Source organism: Lepidothrix coronata, unplaced genomic scaffold (genome assembly GCF_001604755.1).
Source record: "Lepidothrix coronata isolate B3197 unplaced genomic scaffold, Lepidothrix_coronata-1.0 Scaffold149, whole genome shotgun sequence".
In the NCBI taxonomy this organism is placed as follows: Eukaryota; Metazoa; Chordata; class Aves; order Passeriformes; family Pipridae; genus Lepidothrix; species Lepidothrix coronata.
This window is the reverse complement of record NW_016690329.1, coordinates 1,548,677-1,567,875: the sequence shown is the minus strand read 5'-3', so window position 1 is coordinate 1,567,875 and position 19,199 is coordinate 1,548,677.

Below are 19,199 nucleotides of genomic sequence, written 5' to 3'. Positions count from 1 at the left end.
CCCCTTGTTCCCTTACCATCTCTGCTTGGCATTCCTTCCTCCCCGCAGCTCTCCTTTCCTGGCAGGACTCTGCTGGGGTCAGGGCCTGCAGCCCCAGGGAGGGGTTCACCACCCCTCCCATGCCCCTGTTGAGGTGTGCACAGCAGCTGGAAACCAGCCCATTTCCACCAAGCTTGTTTCCTCCCACATCAGCAGGGATAACTGGGTCCTGGAACACAGCATCCAACAGCAAATGCCCGCCAGCCCCCGAGCTGCCGGGAAGGAGCTATCCGGGAAGGCCGCATTTGCATCCTGCGCCTTTAAATTCATTTTACTATTACAGTCATTTCACTAACTACTTAATTGCAGCCATCTCTCTGCGTCTGTCTCGGTCCGACACCCACAGCTGCAGCCGCCCACGCAGCCACCCACGCCGGCCCACGCTCTGACTCATGCTCCGAGCCGCTCTCAAAAAACCCCGCTCCCCGCCGAACACAAGCGCTCCCTTCAAATGTGTGCTGCTACTTTGATCTATTTCCATAGATTCCTGTGAGTCATCTGATCCGTCTCTGATCTAAACCCAGTAGACTAGAGCCTACATGTATGGTGTTTTGCATGAATTTGACTTGCACAGAGAGCTGACCCTGCTGTAATGCACAGGCTTGTGAGAGCAGAAAATTCCTGGGAACTTCTTCCAGGAGGGAATTGCTTACTTATCCAAAAACAAGACCAATTATTCCCTATTAAAAAGTCTTATTGTGCTCTATATATATAAATATATATACATATATATGTAGTGGAATGGCATTATTCTAGGATATAAGGTCACAGTGATGTTCAGAACCCATCTCCATCAAATCCCTTTGCAGCATTTTCCCACCCCTACCAGCTTGATATCCTCTCCTCGCTTTGCAGATGGCAACATGGTGGTGCCAAACCTTAAGGTGCATTTCAGCAGGAGTGGGAGCCAGCCTGCCACCAGCAGCACAGCTTAATTAAGGCATGGGGGATGATCAGTCCCGGGCACCTCGGGGCAGTGTAATTTGGCTGCTGTCACAGAGGAAGGCAGTAATGACACCCAGGCTACCACTGAGGTGCTGAGCTCATCAAAGGCTTCACGCCTACTATCTGGCAGATTTGTGGTCCCTCATTATCCCAAACCCCAAGAGCTGTGCCCCAGGGATACCCCAAATTCCTCCCGAGTGGGTATTTTCTCCTGGTGATCTATTCAGCACTTGTGGGTGGATCCACAAAAGCCATCGGGGAACATTTCTAAACCTGCAATGCTGTTATGGCTCAGAGTGGATAGTCAGAGGTGCTCATTCCTACCTGGAGCTTGTTGGCCAGGTCATGTCAGCCTGCACCTAAGCTACCCCCTTCCTCTCCTCTCCCATAGCCGACACCACTGGCTGTGCCTGTGCTTGACCTTGCAGATGTACCTTCCTCAAAAACTGCTGCTGCAGCCACCAGCATTATTACTTTTCCACAGCCTCTTTGTGCACGGCAGGCAGGCAGCATTCCTTCCTGAATGCTTTGCAGGCAAGTAGCAGATGGTGCCTGTCACTAAAAGCAAATAAATGCTTTGGTGCCCTGATTTATCTGCACAAACACCACCTGAGTTATCAAGGACAGGAGGTCCTGATAGAAACACCTTTTTAGTGGATTTGCACTCAGTGGTAACGAGCTCTGAACACATGAAGTTCATGCTTTACCGGGTGTGTATCACTGCTGAGAGCTTATTTAGATTTGCACAGATGCATTTGAAAAACAATTAAAAAAAAAAAAAAAAAAACAGAAAAAGAAAGAAACAACAACAACAAAAAAAACCCCAACCAAAAAAACCCTCAAACACAAAAATAAACACTAAACAAGAGAAACCAGATGGGTTGCATGAAGTTGTCACAAGGATCATTCCAAGAAATGCCTAAAATGTTAAATATTAAGAAAAAAAATAAAGGCATGCAACTTGAAGCCTACACCTGAGCTTCCTGAAGTCGGTGGCAAAGCCACTGCCACCTCCCTGTGAGAACAGATCTGCAGGCATGCAATTAGAGGTGGGAAACTGAGGGCCAAATTGCTTCCTTTTGCTCCTGTGTGTAAAACCAATTAACTCCCTCCTGCACAGCAGATGAGTAACTGAAAGCTGAATCCTCCTGCTAGATTCAAAGCTTCCCAGTGGCTGATGTTTGGGCTCACCCTTTTATTTTCCCCATCCATCCTCCTAACGGGCCTCAGCATTGCCATCATGCCTGGCACCAGTGGAGAGGGGGGAACCTGCGGCCATCCATCTCGCCCTGCAACGTGCAGCCCAGTTGTAAAGGAGCCCTGGGAGCCAGGGGTTTATTTAAACCAAGTTGGTGGGGCCGTGCGCTGCCTGCTCCCAGCATGGCTGGTCTGAGCTCTTCCCGGGAGCACTGTATCTCCCAGCAATTCATGGTGAGTGCAGTGCAGCACAGGCATTATTCTGCCGGCCTGGAGGGGGATGCTTATTGTTTTAAACATCTTGGATCAGTGAAGCACGAATTTCAGTCTGATAATTTGTCATGGGAATAACATCTGCATCAAGATGGTGACCAACCCTTACTGCAAAACACAGCTATGCCCCATTCCTGGACACCTCAAAAAAGTGCCAAAAATAGGCCAAGCGTCCCAGGGAGCACAGCAAGGCTCAGCAGCAAGGGGTAACACTCCCTGGGTGTTTTTTTCCAGGAAACCTACAATTATGTTCCACTTAAGTACTGAACAACCCCTTCTCCTTTTTTTTTCCTGCTTGTTTTTGTTCATTTTCTTTCATTTTGTTTTTGTTTGTTTTCAGGAGAACTGGGGGAGGAGGAAGAGAAAGGGGTAGAAAAAACATTGTGTGATTTGATTTGAATTGCATTGCACTTTGCCTGTGCTTTTTTTATGCTCAATGGGAGTGATGCGTGCAAGTCTGAGAAAACAGCACATTTCACCAGCCTGAAAAATACTGCCTTGGGCCTAACCCAAATTTTCACCAGTTTCACTGGAAGTTGAATCTAGTCTTTTGAATAGCTGGAGCTGCAACTAGCAATACCAGGGGCTCCAAGAAAATAGATAGTATATAGCCACTGAAGTCTCAATAGTCTCAAATATTTTTAGGGCATTGATGGCCAACAGCACTGCTGAGCATCGCACTCAGAAAGCAGCACACATCACCCTTGCCAGTCCCTTGCAGTGCTTCTGAGTGGGAAGCAGTAAGGCAACCAAGGCTCAAGAGGGAGAATTTTTGTCTTGCAGGTCCATAAATGATATGCAATATATTAGTAGAATCAAAATGAATCACAAAAACACGAGGAAACTGCCTGATTTCCCCCATTACTCCCAACACATCAGCTCTAAATTATACACCCCAGAAGAGCTGCAGTAAAACGTAGCTGTTTATTCAGTTATTTCCATATGCATCTTATTTATTTAAGATTGAGACAAATACTACTCGCATGCCTGCTCTGCCGGCATTAATCATCTACTGCATCCCAGGCTACCAGGGATGCAGGAGGTGGAAGGAACATGACAGCCATGTGTGTGGGCAGGCACAGAGGTGGGTGTTTGCCTGTTGGAGCAGAGGTTCAGAGCAAGCCAGGGCAAATGTTCAAATTCAGAGCCTTCCAAAGGTCTTGCACAACACTCCCTGTTTATTTATCAATTTTTTGGTTTAAATATCCTTTCTTTGCCAATTTTATTTGTGATCAAAATGCATATTGTTGGGGCTTGGTGCTGAACCTCCCTTGGTATTTGTTTCCCTGTGGTGGAGACTCACAACTTTGTGGCCTTCGAAAATCCATTTTCAGCCTTGCCTCTGTGCCGCTTCTTGGCACTCGACCACTCTCACCACGAGCCCTCCCTCTCCATTCAGAGCTGCTGAAAGCACCTTGGCTGTGTCTGAATGGGGGAACATTTGTTCCCACTCACTATGGCACAGGGAGAAAGCTGTGTGTCAAGGAATGACGTTGGTACAGTGTGCAGAAACACAACCAATGCAGCCTTTACCAACACAGGCGCGTAAGCGCGAGCCCTGCTGCCTCCACTCACAGCAGGAATTAAATGAATTCAGAGGAGCAAAAATACACTTGTTGAGAAGTCCCAGGCCATAAGAGCCAGAGCATCGCCCTGCAGAGGGGAGGCAGCCCACAGACACCTGGTGCAGGGATGGGGGTTACGGCTGCATTCCTCCAGCCACTGCCTTGTTAACCAGCCCAAACCCTTTCTCAAACATTTATTTAGCTTGAGAAAATCACTAGTTTCACTTTGAATGTGGTCCTAGTCTATTTAATTAAGATCAATTAATCCTGTTTCAAAAAAAAAACAAAGACAAAAGAAAGGTTTGTGCCCCAACACCAGTAAACCTGATTAGAGCAAGCCTGACCACGCACTCCCAAGTTAAACACCTCCATCGATCTGTGCACAGCCACACTGAGTCAGTCCTTTAGATTAAACCCCACTGCATGCACCATTTGGGGTATTAACTCACCTCTTCTATATCTGAGTGCTCCCTCCTATCTTAGAATCATAGAATCATTTAAGTTGGAAATGACCCTTACAGTCACTGAGTCCAACCATAAACCTAACACTGCCAAGTCCACCAGGAAACCATGTCCCTAAGTTTCTCATAACTTACTTCCCATCGAGTTCCAACAGTGAAAAAATCTGTAACACCTCCTGTAGACACAGTTCACAATCCAGCTGTGCCCACAATAAATTAGGTGGAGTTTCAACTTGGAGAACAACTCTCTTTGCTAGGTACCCTCTGCCACAAACAGAGCCTGAGTTGGCATTACAGGACTGCTGATGTCCTGCTGACCTGAAGACCAGCCTCACAAAGGCAAAGCTCACAAAAGCAGCAAAGTAAAAGCCAGTGTCACCCACCTTCACCTTCTGCTGACAACTTCCAGTAACAGAAAGGTAGGCTTTAATCTCACCTGAGCGACTGTGGTAGCATCCATCCTCTTATGTCCTCCTTTCTCCATCTTTCCCAAGGAACAGAGCAAAGAACAAAAGAGGTTAAAACATAGAAACTGTTCAAATATGCTTTCTGCCTTCATTTTGAAAGAGAAATTTTAGCAGAGACACTGAAGTGGGAGCCCAAGAAGGGATAGGCTGCATCCCATCCTGCCCACAGGAAATGTAATCAGCATGGCCCTTGCGAAACAGGGGCCAGCTGCTGCCACTCCCAGCTGTACCAGCACCACCTCTTTGATTTCAGCTTGGAGCTAAACGTTAAAAAAAAAAAAAAAAAGTCACTGAATTTTGGTTCCTTTCGCCAAGGACCAAAAGGGTGGTGTGGGAATGGGAAACAGGAATCTAAGGTGATCTGCAAAGCAAAAAGGACCTCGTGCTTTGTGTTCTTTGAAATAAATACAAAGAATAACCTTAAAGGATAGTTACTCTGCTTTTTGATTAACAATGGAAAGAAAAATATAAACTTGTCATTTTTGCCCTCAGCCACAAAGACTGTGAATTTATTTTGGGAGAAAGGAAAATGGCATCTCAGAAGCTAACACATTCAAGACTCCAAGTGCTCCAAAAATAAAGCTGAGCATCACAAGGCAGGCAGCCCTGTCAGCAGGCTCTGTGTGGGGATCGCCTGCCCCTATCAGAGCAGATTTCATGAGGCTTTACAGCAAAGGCATCTGGTGAGGACTCTGCTGTCTAATCCGCAAAGCACACCTGATATTGCAGGAAGAAATCTTGGATGTACTCAACAGTCACACTGTCAGACTGGGGCCCCATATAGCATCGGGAGCTGTTTCTAAAGAGCTTAAAAAAAAGTGAGTGAGTGAGGAAAGGAGGAAGAAAAAGGGAATAAAATACAGGATGACACTTATAGATGTAACGGCTAACAAATGGCTTACTTGCTACCTGTAGAAACACTTCTGTTGAAAAAAAACAGAGCAGTTGTCTCCCAGTATTGGAGGCTCTACAGGACACCTTGTTCTTATATGAAACACAAGGTAAACATGGTCCCTCTACTCAAAAATGTGTGGGGTTTTGTTCCAATAATGGGAATGGATCATTTCTGTAATTAGTCTTCAAAGTCAATACAATGCTTATTAGGCTATAAAATATGCATTGGGTTTCCTGAGTAAATCAGCATTTACAGAATGAGACACAAGGGGGAAATTCCCTAAACACCACTGAGGAATCAGCTCATTGGAAAAGCCCTGTTTTACAAGGTTAATTTGTCATTACTGAGTCTTGATTGAAGCTCCTTAATGTGTTTCCTGCACTCCTGGAAGTTTACCATCATTTTACAGGGACTGAGTGTACACCAGCCCCAGGTGTGATGTATTGTAGCAGACAGCCCCAGCAAAGAGCTGTCACTTCCATGGGGAAGAGTCGGAGCATCCTGCTCCCTCCTCCTCCTCACAGTCCTGTTATCAGCACAACATTCCTACCCCAGAGGAGAGGATTCCCACTACATCCTGGTACAAGAATAAACTGCAGAGCCCCCTGACCCTCACATTTTATTCCCTTTGCACTACTGAAGGAAAGGAGGGCATTTGTGGAATTTGGAGCCTGGCTCTGGCTGAGCAACTGGCTCGCAAGCCAGACAGTTCTTCCTGCAGGGACCCTCTGCGTTTTCTCCATAGAAATATATTTGTGTAGGAATGAAGACACTTTCATTACAGGTAGATGTTAATAGTGATATCTAGACAAAGAGTGCAATTTCAGCTGCTCTGTTCAGGACTTTACCCCACAAACATCAATGTTCCTGAGCAGGGTGAATGAATAGACACATGACCCCATGGGATCACTCCCCTGACTTGCTTTTTATGCTAATCCCTGGTGAACTAAAAGATACTGTCACCTTCACTGAAACTCAATATTTAGTCTTTGTGGAAAAACGACAATAAATCTTTACATTCAGTGGAATGCTTTGGGGCAGGGTGTTATCCAGCATTCCCTGACCCCACGCACAGCCTCTGATCCTGTCACCTCTGCAGTGAGGAGCCTGGGGGTCCCCAGCTCCCAGCCAGCCATGCCAAACATGCCAGGCTCTGCATGGACACCCGGGGCTGTCACTGTTCCTGCTCCACTTTTCACCTGAGTTTTCTCTTTGAGCTGTAACACTCATTAATTACTACTCTGAGCTGTATGATGGATTGGGATGGGTTTGGCCTTTGAGGGGGTGGGGGAGAAACAACAGTTTGGTGGAATCCAGCTTTCTCCACGTCTGCATCTCTTTCCCTCACTCGAGCGGAAAACAACAGCCGTGACAAGCGGGGGAGCAGCATCACCCACTCCCTACTCCCACTCATTCCAGGAAGAAAACAGCCTGCTCTCAATTCTTCCTCACTTCTGTCGGCTTCCAGCAGCGCCGGGCTGCCAAGGAGGCAAGAAGTCATGTCAGCCCAGCAGATACACCTCTAGAGATACAGGGAGGTCACGGATTAAACATCTTATTGATTCATTTCTAAGGACGGGCGTTAAAGAGGGCCTGAAGGGGTTGCAAACTGTCGTTGTTATGGGATAAAGTTCACCAATAGTAGCTAGCCATGAGCAGAGACTGAGTGTCAAAATCAATTATTTGTTATTTATTTCCCTGGATTTCCCCAATACTAAGGAGGCACCCTTCCAAAAAGCTCTGGGCTCAGCGCCATGATTTAAAACATGTACATCCGAGGTCATCCACCCCCTGTCAGCCTCACCCCCAGCAACACCCAGCTGCAAGCTTTGTGGGGGGAAAGAAAAAGGAAAAAAAAAAAAGGAAGAAAAGCAAGAAGCAACCCTCTTGGCCACCCCACCCTCCTCTAGGAGGAGCAGGACCTCCCTCTAATGCCCAGCTCCCCATATTCTCTCTACCTGCCAGGACTCAGGCCACCAAGTCAGGACACAGGGTAGACCCCAAACCCTGGTGTCAGCTAACAGCACTATCACAACCTTACCCTGCAGCCAGGCTTGGCTAGGACCTCCTCACATCCCTGCAGGGATGCAAGTGGCAATGCCAAGGACAAGGATCTCTAAATCCTGGCTTCTGAGCAGTTAAATGAGGATGGGAGACTGTCTGCAAGGCGAGGGAGAGCTTTTTCTCAAGCCAGGAAAGGGAACAGTGCCTCTTAATATAGCAAGGGGAGTAATATAAAAAGAGTTTTCCCTATCTCCCACCTCCCACCCCTCCTACAGCCTAACTTATTTTAGTGCCTGGCTACACCCCGGCATGCAGGAAACCATTAGGGTTGCCAAACGCCTGTTTCAGGAGACAATTTACATACACAAAATAATTAAGTTTTTGTTTGCTGCTCCTCACTGGAGCACCTGCAGATAAGGCTGGCCAGAAACCCTGCTGACAGTTCCTGGAGTTCCAGCAAACCTTGCCTGCTGGTTGGGAGCAGACTGTGACTTCTGGCTCTTTCCCCTAATCCCAGAAAGCTTCTTTGGTCCTGCCTGTGCCTCCAGGTATGCTGGTGGGTAGGTTGCAGGACCGGGATGCTGTAGGGCATGGGAAAGGGCCACGTTTGGTCCCTGCCCGCCCTGGCACCTGCCAGGGATGAGGGGGGATGTTGGATGTGTCATGGCCACACAACACCATGGCTGTCAGCAAAGCAGAGTCCTTGAGTTTGGAGAGAGGACAGAGAAACCCCAGGGCTAAGCTTCCACATCAGCTCTCTGCCAAACAGTGAGACGTTACTCAGAGCCATGAAGTGAGGTCACAAAGTCACACACTGAGACCACAAGGGCTGTTTGCACTCAACTTGGGAAAAAGCCTGAGCAAGTCAGTCTCTGTTGGGAAGAAATTCTGCAGCTTCCCCACTTTTCAATGGTGGTCAGCATCCTGCTCCTGGTCCCAGCAGAGCATAGCTCGTCCTGCCTCCTGGCACAGGGCACATCTGCAAGAACATCTCTCCATCCCAGGAGGCTGCACACTGAGGGCCCCAAGCTAATGACATCTGTTTCTTAATTTTTGGTCAAACTAACTATTTTTCATCACAAAGGCACTTGCAACAGAATTCAGTTGTTGATGAAACATGCGCATTGATGAAAACTGCCACTTCATAAAAGAAGGATTCTCCGTGAAAAAAAAATAATTCTTATTTTATGGAGTTTCCTTCTAATAATATTATTTTTACCTATTAAATTACATGTCAGAAGTAGTTACTGAATCATGTCATATTATGACAGGAATAATAGTTGAAACATTCTCCTTTTATGTGCCATTACAATCACAAAGAGCAGCTGTTATCTGGTACTGTTTGAGACCTCTTTTCTTTGTTCTAGATCAAAGGGGCTCCTGTTTGTGCCCCAGTAAAGCCATCAAACCATTTTGTTACAACATGAACATGAGCCACTTTGATCTAGAGACAAAGGCAAGGGAGATTAATCAGTATCAAGCCAAACCACTCTTAATTAAAAAATAAAAAACACGAGTAGCTGAAGCTCTTACGTCATACTATGATGTGTCAGTAATTGTAAGGAGCATAATGCACTGCCTCTACAGGGATGACATGGAAAACTGGAATGGCAAAACATATGCACACAATAACCAAATTTTCCTCAAACAAAGTCTAAAATTCAAAAAAAAAAAAAACCAACAAAACCAAAAACCAAAAAAACTCCAAAGTTCCAATATTCCAATTTATGGAAAACTGAAAATATTCGGGTTTGTTCTAATTCAGCAGCTATAGATTATTTTCCTTTTTGACATTTCATAATAATACTGAAATCCAATGAACTTTATATGTCTGTCATGTATTGGTTTTCCAAAACATCATCTTCAAATAATATCTGCTAATGCCTAATTCGTATAACAATGTATTTCCACACAAATTTGCTTACTTTCTGAACCAGCAGACCTCCATGGAAAAAAAAAAAAGATTTATTGAATCCAGAACATTTCAAAGGAACATTTCAGTCTCATCAAGAAGGTCCAAGATAAAAATTCTAAGCTTTTCCTTAAAATTTACAATACATTTATAAATTAAAATGGCAAAATAAATTATAAAAATATTTTGATGAAAACGTTTGTGTATGAATTGTATAAAGTTTTTAAAAGACATTCCTGAATCCTCAGTTTCTAGACTATAAGATTACAAGTGTAGGAATGAAACAACATTCCCTTGGTTTTCTCATCAGCTGTACAGACCATCTCTTTTGCTGAACAGGGTAAGAAAAAGCCCCAGCAGCTCTGCTGTGCAGAAGTGTTTCCTTGCTGAAGGCTGCAGCAGCAGCAGGAGAGGCCTGACAGACCTGAGGTTTGTGTTCTCCTCTGGAGGTCCTCAAGAAACTCTGCCTCCTGCCCCTCCACTGCAGAGCATCTCTGCTTTCTCTTTGGTTTGCCATCCCTCAAGCCTTGATCATTGCTTTTATTTATGCAAACTTAGAGCTGCATATTTTAAAGGACTGTTTCAGCACTCCAGCAGATGCAAAGCACAACAGCTGGATATTAGTGCAGCTTGGCATCACAACCATTTTGTGCCTTTTTTTTTTTTTAATTAATGCTCTGCCATATTACAACAAGGAAACAGTTTCTCTTCTTTTATTACCATCCTAACCCTGAGTCAAGTATTAAACACGATTTAATTTAATTAGTTCTTATATTCTCTCCTCTTGCGCGATTATTCAGTAACACAAGGTTTCTACCCAGCTCCCTTTTTTGCAGGCAGATAAAAATCCTGCTGATGGTGGTGGGAACACGTCAGACACCTAATTTACATGTAAGACAGATTACTGGGTTATGAAAAGTAAAGATATTTTCAACCAGTCCTGTGGCTCACCTTTTGCTCTGCCACACATTCCCAAGTTCTCCGTGCTCTTCTGCAGTGTGTGGGGATGCCACCAGTGTCAGACCTCACTGACACTCAGCACCACCAGGTTCCTCCCACCTTTGGGTTACTCCAGAAAAACCAAAACTGTGAGGTTCAACCAAAACCCTAGGTTCAAGGGTTGTATCCTGGCATCCCCTTATCCTGCTGGCATCACTTCTTTCCCTCATCCCCAGGTTTTCTCTCAGACTAGATCAGCCAGTTTTCCTCACCCTTGTGTTTTGGAGGAAGGGTCAGTGGTCCTAGCAAATGCTTCTGGTCTCCATTCTTAAGCATGCTCCTGCTTGGAGTGGAACTCTTGCATTCTCAGACCTGCTGGGCATTTGCATCCAGATCCTGCCACCTCCTTCATGAGTCTGCCAAGTAGGACCCCATCAAAAGCCTGGCTGAAGACAAGGACTACGGCATCTATTGCATTTCCACCATTAAAATACCAAACTAACTGGGCAACTGCTGTGCCCCAGCAGAGCTATGCTCACTCCATCCAGGGAGGCTTCTGCCAGGATTTGAAGGGATGGAGTCACTGCTGTGTGTGCCCAAGGCAGAAACTGAGCGAGTGGGACCTCGAGGGACGGGGCTGCCAGGACGGAGCTCTCTAAGGGACACGAGCTGTGTCAACACGGGTTGGAGCAGGAGCGAGCCCGAGTCTCATCCCAAATTTCATCCCAAGTGGGAACAGCACTGAAATGATGGCTGTGCCTCCGGCGGAGGCCCAAGCTGCTCCTGGTGCTCAGTGTGGGTGGTGAGCTGTGACAGCAACCATGCAGGATGCTGCTGAAGGGTTTGACACCACTGACACTTGGGCACGGCTAACCTTGGCTCGTCACCTTGATCCGTCCTCCTGGTGACCAGGAGCAGCAACACATGTCAGGCAGCCTGGGCTGGACCTGACTTTAGAAATCATGCAGGTGTTTTGACTTTGGAGTGGGCATCTCATCCTTTTGAGGCAGCAATAAATAAACGTACATGCTGTGATTAGTCACTTAAAATCAATTGACATTGACAGCCACAGCCTGGATGGAACATGGAAAGTGAAGCCCTTGGGAAGGGGAGGCACAGTGTCATGTCACAAAAATTATCTTTGAGGAATAACAAACCTGTGCCCCAGGCTTATTAGCTAGGCAGTGACTGTTCCACAAAGCACACACTTCCAGCCAAAAACGGGGAACATCACCGTGAAGCAGCAAACCACAACAAAACCCAGAGCCTTGGAACAAACACAGCCAAGAAGATGAGCAGGACACAGCTCTGAGGGTTTTGTTCAGTCCAGAGCAGAAAATGCATAAGCTGAGTCAGGTTGCTCAGTCATGAGTCACTTCCATAGGTTTCCCAGCACTCCTGCCAGCAGGCTTGCCCAAGTGGGGGTTACAGCCTGCCTGCTGCCAGCCCTGCCCTTGGCACCCACATCACCATGCCCCCAAATACACCACCTGCAGAAAACTGGTACTGATGCTCCAAAAGTAGAGCAAGGAAAAGTTCTGGCCACAAGCAGTGTCTGGAGGAGACATCAAACAGCAGCAGCTGTGCAAGGGGAAGGGAGAGATTGATGGGAAGGGCGAGGGGGCGGGAGAAGCCTGGGCAGGAGTGGGTGTGTGGTCCAGGTACTGGTGACAGCACGCCAGGAGGGTTTTGAGTCTGCGAAAAGCACTCTGCAAAAGGAAAAAACACATTCGAGCAGCGAGGTGAAAGGTCTGGAAAAAGCGGCGAGCGAGAGGGAAGGAGTAGGAGGAAACGTGGGCGCAGAAGTAGGTGGTGCCACATAGCAAGTTTCTGATGTAGCCGGGAAAGGCATCCAGAGCTCCCAGTTTCCAGTCCCACACCTTCACCGGGAGACCATCTGTCCTCTCCCAGAGGGAAGGAGCCCCCAGGTCAGGCGAGACCGCTTTCCTCATCCTGCAAAAACTAGCAGGCGGTGCTGAGCCTCGGAACGGCACCACTTCTCAGGGTTCCTGCACTGGCAGCTACACCCCAGGCTGAGTCTGTGCCTGCTGGTACCCACTCTATAGGAGAGCTGCATCTCTGCTATGAGACCTGCCATACTTACCTGCCTCCTTAAATGGTGTCTGAGCTAACATTTTAAAAGCATCAGATGATAGCTCAGGGTTTTTTCTCCTCAATACACAGCCATAGCTAATCCAATTCCTCCCTCTGGAACATTTTAATGAGGGTTTTGGTTTGGACTTTTCTCTGATGAAAGGCTGCCTTTTGGAAAGACAGATATTCCTCCAAATTCTATTGAATGCAGACTGTAGAGCAAAGGAACAAAACAGTTCAGCAGTGGGTCTCTTTTTCCTTTTTTTTTTTCCCCTACAGCCTTAACTAAAAGGAAAATTTTAACAGTTCTGAATAGTGATATTTTCTCCTGGTATCATTTGTGTTTGTGAGAGCAGGCAGAACATTCACCTGTTTTCCAAAGTCCTGATGCTCAGGCACCACTGAAGGAGGACTCACAAGCAGTGTTAGGAATGCCTTCAGGCTGGTCTGTGCTGCTTAGCTGCAGTGAGGGCATGTCCCTGTTGCACTGGCAACATCCCCTGGAGCTGTCAACACCCTGTGGATCACCTTCCTTCGACCTATCTGTGTTTGCCACGGCAGGTACTTGTGCTCTGCAGCAGCTCTGGAATGGGGAGGATGTGATCTGGACAGGTCCTTCAGGAGGGTACCAACCTACTGCCAGCCCATGGTCAAGGGGAAGCATGGTAATGGCCCAGGCATCTTCTGTTATGCAGAGCACATTGTCCAGCATGATTCAGGAGACTTCTTATCTGGAGCTTTGAAAAGCAACAAGCTGTAGCGGATGCTTACATGGATGGTTGGAAGACTGGATGCATCTACCATTGGGTGCACGCAGCTCATCATCATCATCACCTCTCCCTCTAGGTATATCATAGAATCAGAATGGCTTGAGTTGGAAGGGACCTTAAAGGTCATCTTGTTCCAACCCCCCTGCCATGGGCAGGGACACCTTCCACTAGACCAAGTTGCTCAGAGCTCCATCCAACCTGGCCTTGAGTATTGCCAGGGATGGGGCAGCCACAGCTTCTCTGAGCAACCTGTGCCAGCGTCTCACCCCTCTCATAGTGAAGAATTTCTTCCTAATATCTAATCTAAACCTGTCCTCTGTCAGTTTGAAGCCATTCCCCTTTGTCCTGTCACTATGCCCTTGTCAAAAATCCCTCTCTGCCTCTCTTGTAGGCCCATTTAGATACTGAAAGGCTGCTACAAAGCCTCCTCTTCTACAGGCTGAACCCCAGCTTTCTCAGTGAGAGACGTGGTTCAGTCTTCTGATCACTTTCACAGCCCTACTCTGGGCTCATTCTATCAGATCCACATCCTGAGGTTTAAGTGTGCCAGACTAGAAGACTGAAATGGAGCTCAACAGTTCTGAAAATCAAGATGTAGCTCGTCCACATAAAACAAGGAACTTCTGGTAGGCAGTTTAGCAGCACCTCACAGGGTCAGGAGCAGGGCCAGCAGAAGTAGGTGACACATCCAACCTCTTCCCCAGTGTGGCTGCAGAACTGCCCAGACCCCCTGCCAACAACACACATATCAAAGTGCTTTGCAAACACCACAGCCCGTGAGGAGCAAAACACTTCACATTAATTTAACAAAGAGGGTGTATGGCAGGGGGACCGATGGCTGTGCCATCCTCACTGCCAGCCAGGGACAGGACACAGGGAAACAGGGCAATGTCAGACCCACATCCCCCAGTGTCCCCTGCCAGCAGCGCACACCTCCTGGGAGCACAGGGGTGCCAGCAGCTCCAGCACAGCCACAGCAAAAGGAGCAAAACAAATCAGTCTCTTTCCATCCCATGGGAACGCAAACTTTTGACACCGTTCGAGAGGCCCTGTTGATGTGAGCCGTGCATTTACATGTCTCTGCTCTCTCCCTGTGGAAGCTGGCGGGTGCCAGTTTTGCTGTGTTACCGGTAATAAACTTTTAATGCCACGGATTCAGAATCCCTTGTTTGCCCTGTAGAAAGTTCCTCTTCGTGCATCAGACTCGGAGAACAAAGCACGGACTGTTTAGCCGCAGGATTTAACCACCTGTTGTAATACCTCGTTGATCTAATCTTTTGTTTTAATTAAAAGCCTTTCAGTTTGGTTTGCAGGTTTTTTCCTCCCTGCACCCAATGCCGGCTTGCCACCTGCTTCACCGTCTCTGTCTTGGCTGTGGAGTTCACATCAATCCTCTTTGAATTCCCCCAGTTGCATACAAATAGGAGAAAAACCCAATCCATCTCAACAATTGTCCAGTCTGAGACCCAGTACTGTCTGGCCACTGCTGGTCACAGCAAAGGATGGAATGAAACAGCTGCAGAGAGTGCGGAGCCAGCAAGGCAATTTCCGTGGTGTCCACTGCTCTCCAGGCCAGCTCAGCTCTATTTGAGGGAAGAGACCAACAGACTTTGGGCAGTGAGATGGGACCCCACTCCGTGGGCATCCAAGGTGTTTCCATCCATCCGTGTTTCAGATACCAAGAGAAAGGTGTTTTCATGAGGATGAGATTTAAATTTGTTTTCAAACACTGACATGAATTCTCCTCTATCTCATAATTAAAACATCCACAGCTACATCAGGGATCTACTGCAGTGGATATATACTTTAGAATAGCCACTTTGAATATTATTCCAACTTTTTTCCTATACAGATTTAAATAAAATCCAGACTCCACCAGCCAGCAGAAGCACTTTTTAGCCTTTTGAGTAGGTCACTTCAGAAGAGGAAAATCAGCAAATCAAATAACAAGATTTCAGAAGATGCAAAACAGAGGCAAATCCAGCCACAGAGCCGCCCCAGCCCCCTGCAGCCACGCACTGGTGCTGCCTTCCCCAGCTGCTCATGGCAGCTCCTCGGCAAGATACGCTCCACTCTCCTTCCCGTTTGCAATTCGTTGCTCCTATCAAGCTTCAAAAGCTTTGCTTACCCTTCTGAGAAGTACAGTGATGGCTCTTTAAAGCTGGCCACGTGCTTAACACACCAAAACCATTTGAAAGCTCTGTATTCACACTATTTCTTGCGTTTCACCTCTCAGTGCTATCAACACAGCAGGGAACCCAACACGGCCCCGACCGGCCCTACGCAGTCACCTTCATCCAATGTGGCCACCACCGCCTGTGAGAATGAAAAGCAAGGCTCTGGGCACACCCAGTGGCTGCGGTTTTCCCTGCTTCTCTCCCTGCTTTGGCAAGGGGTACGTTAAAAGAAGCCAAGACGCCTTTGGTGCCATCATCACCCGCAGAATCCAGTACCCTCCTCTGCTTCCCCGCAGGTGGGAGCCAGTGTGTCCGGCCAGCGAGGCAGGAGGGTGCAGCAGAGACAGCTGCTCCGTGTCGTACCACGCCACGCCGCCGAGACCTGTCAGGATATGTCACAACACGCGGCGTGTCGTGCCTCACCGCTTTGTCGAGCAACAAGCAAAAAAAAAAAAAAAAGAAAGGGGGGGGGAAAGATTCAGATCTAATACGTGAGTGGGCCGGTATGTGCAAGAGAGATGAATATGAAGTTAAACATGCTGGATGCTACAGTAATAACCGGGCGCACGCGGAGCGGCTGGAAGCGAGCCAGGGAGGGGAGATTCGGGAGGGATGCTGCTGAGCTCAGTCTGTGCGTGGCGGCGAAGCTGCGGCTCCTGAATGAGCGCGAGGCGGATCCCGAGGCTGCCGCGTGGGCGTCAGGCTGACACTGCTCCACCAAAACCAGCGGGAGCCCTCGGCCACGTCACCCCCTGGGCTGGGGCTGTGCCCCCTCCCAGGCTCAGCGGTGGGGTCACCAGACACCCGGGCAGCTTCACTTTGTGTGCAGGGGGAAAAAACTAGACTTCGTCCCTTAAAAATAGGGCGGTTCCTATATATGTGCTGGGTCCAGTAAACCGCGGTGCCAAACACAGAGATGGGCGACTTCCACAGGTCCCTGTGAAACATAAGAATGTGTCCCCAAGTATTTCTGTATTAAGGGAGGGACCAGTTCACACCTCTTCGTATGGCGATGCTGAAGCTAAGGGCCCTTCTTATAGCAGCTTTGTGTCCATGCAAATCTCTTTTTGGGGACCAGTGGGAGGAGACCTGAGGTCGCAGGCAGCCACCTACCACCAGACAGCATCCCTGCCTCTGTGTCCTGCCTGCCGGAGGCGGCGGGAGGAAGGGCTGCCTTCCCCAGGTCCCGTGGGCGTTCACATGGCCCCTTCGCAGCAGTCAAAGACACATTTACGAAGTGCAAACTTCTAACGGCATGGGAATGAGTCATTACGGGGTTTCAAAATGCGTAAATATGATCACATCCGAATTCGGTGTGTCACAACGAGCTACCCTGTGTCTGCAGGGTTACTCTGCTCCGCAGAAACCTCGGAAATTCCTGCCCAACCTTCTGATGAAAAAAAATCATCTGCATTCGTGTCACTGCATGCAGAGAGTTAATGTGTTTTTTAGTTTAGTTTTTTTTTTTTTGGCACTGGATTTCAATGAAGGCTTATGTGCAGTTTTACAACCCAGTACTGCTATGTTTTGCACCACAAATTTACAACTGAGTAATAAGTAAACACAAGATTTTTTGGCTACATAGGATTTTCCAAGGTGATTAAATAATTTTCTAAATAGCCCTGAGAATGAAGCTGTCTGAAATCCCCAAGGTAATAGGAAATTAAATGCATCCACATATGCTCCAAAGACAGGAGAATTTCAAATTTACCGAGAAGTAATATAAAATAAGAAAGCAAATAAAATTGAATAAAACCTCTTGCAATTTAAATTAAATCTCCCCAAACCAGCAATGACTACCTTTGAGGCCATAGCTCCTCTGGGAGGAGCCTCCATCCTCAATATGTGCCTCAGGCTCTACACGGCCCCTGCCCCTCCAGAGCCCATCACAGACAGTGCACACCTCAAATCAACGAGCTTTGAAGACCTCTGAATATTTTGTTAAATGGGCAAAAGCAGTATTCTTTGTGGACTTACTCAAAGAACAGGGAGACAGGAACATCAGGAATCTGGCCAAGGGGCAGGTTTGGGGTGCGCAGGTGTCTAGGGCACCATCTGGTGACCCAAGGACTTGGAAGTAGCCTACATTAGGGCTTCCCAAGCTTTTCCACAGTGGCAGCCACCTCCACTGTCTCCCTCAGCACTGGAGCTGCTGCCTGCTGGCACAGCCAACTCTCCCAGTGGTGGGCAGCCAGCCTCGACCCCTCTCCTTGGGTGAGAACCACAGCCCAAAACCACGTGTGGAGGAGACTCGCCCTTCCCCGGGTGTTGCAGGTGGAGGTGATAGGGCAGGGCAAGCAGACCCACCTGGGGGCCTTCCCTGGAAGGGGCCGACCTTCATCGCAGCACAGCAGGGCAGTGGGAGAGGAGAGCCGCCGGGGGAAGGGCTCTGGAAAGCCATTCCTCCTGAGCAGCTCGAGGAAATTCATATTTCATGTTCTGCTCCTTCTCTGCCCACGGAGTTCTTTCTCGTGGTGGTGTGTAGGTGTATGTGAGGGATTTATCCTTTCCCCACTGAATCACTGCAGCACAACATCTTTTCAACCCTTCTGTACAGCACAAAAGAGCCTCATGGCATTTCTCCTCATTTTCCTGCTTAAGGAGACAGCCGGCAAGCTCCACATTGTGACCCAGTTGCACCCCAGCTCAAGGCTGGGAACAGCACAAGCCTTCCTAGCCCCGGTGGGACATGCTTGGGGAGGGGCACACACCACTCCTTCTGCCAGCTGGCACCCCAAAACCACAGCCCAGCTTGGCTGATGCCTGCATGAAGGTGCCTGGGATGCTGCAGCTTGTTTCACTGGAAAATGGCTCTACACCCAAGGAAAGGAGCAGAGCAGGGTATCCTGCCTCAGGAGCCCAGGTTGAAGCCAAAGTGTTATCAAATCCCACTTGCCACAGTAACAACCCTTTATACTTTAACTAGGGGCCGCTGGAGTATGCTTCCACCAGGTCTGATACTGGTGTTGTGTATGAGTTCTCTGGATTTTGAAAAGAGAACGGGGAGTAAATGAGTTCTGCAGCTGTCATCATGGGCAGAGGCATCGCCATGATTAGAGGCTCAGCCATGGACGAAGGCTTTCCTGGCTGAGCTTCTTATCAATTACTTATTTAGAAAAAGACACAGGAGCTTTAGGGAGGTAGCCAACAATAAAAAATTAAATTACCTTTTTCTGGCTGCATGAGAAACAGGCACTTCTTGCGACTTCACATAAACATTAAGGACCGTTCTGTAAGTTGTTCCACCCAGCAGCGCCTTCCAACCCAAGGACCTCACAGCACTCAGCTTCACAGCAACTTGATGAGACACTGTATCTAGTGGGCCTGACGCAAGCCAGTGGGCTCTGGCACCACCGTGCCTGTCCAGCATCACTGTGTTCTCACTGAACTTTGGCCAGTCACTGCTCAGCCCACGTCAAGTTAAAAAAGTGTCTAAAAGTTTTCTGATTATCCCTGTGTGC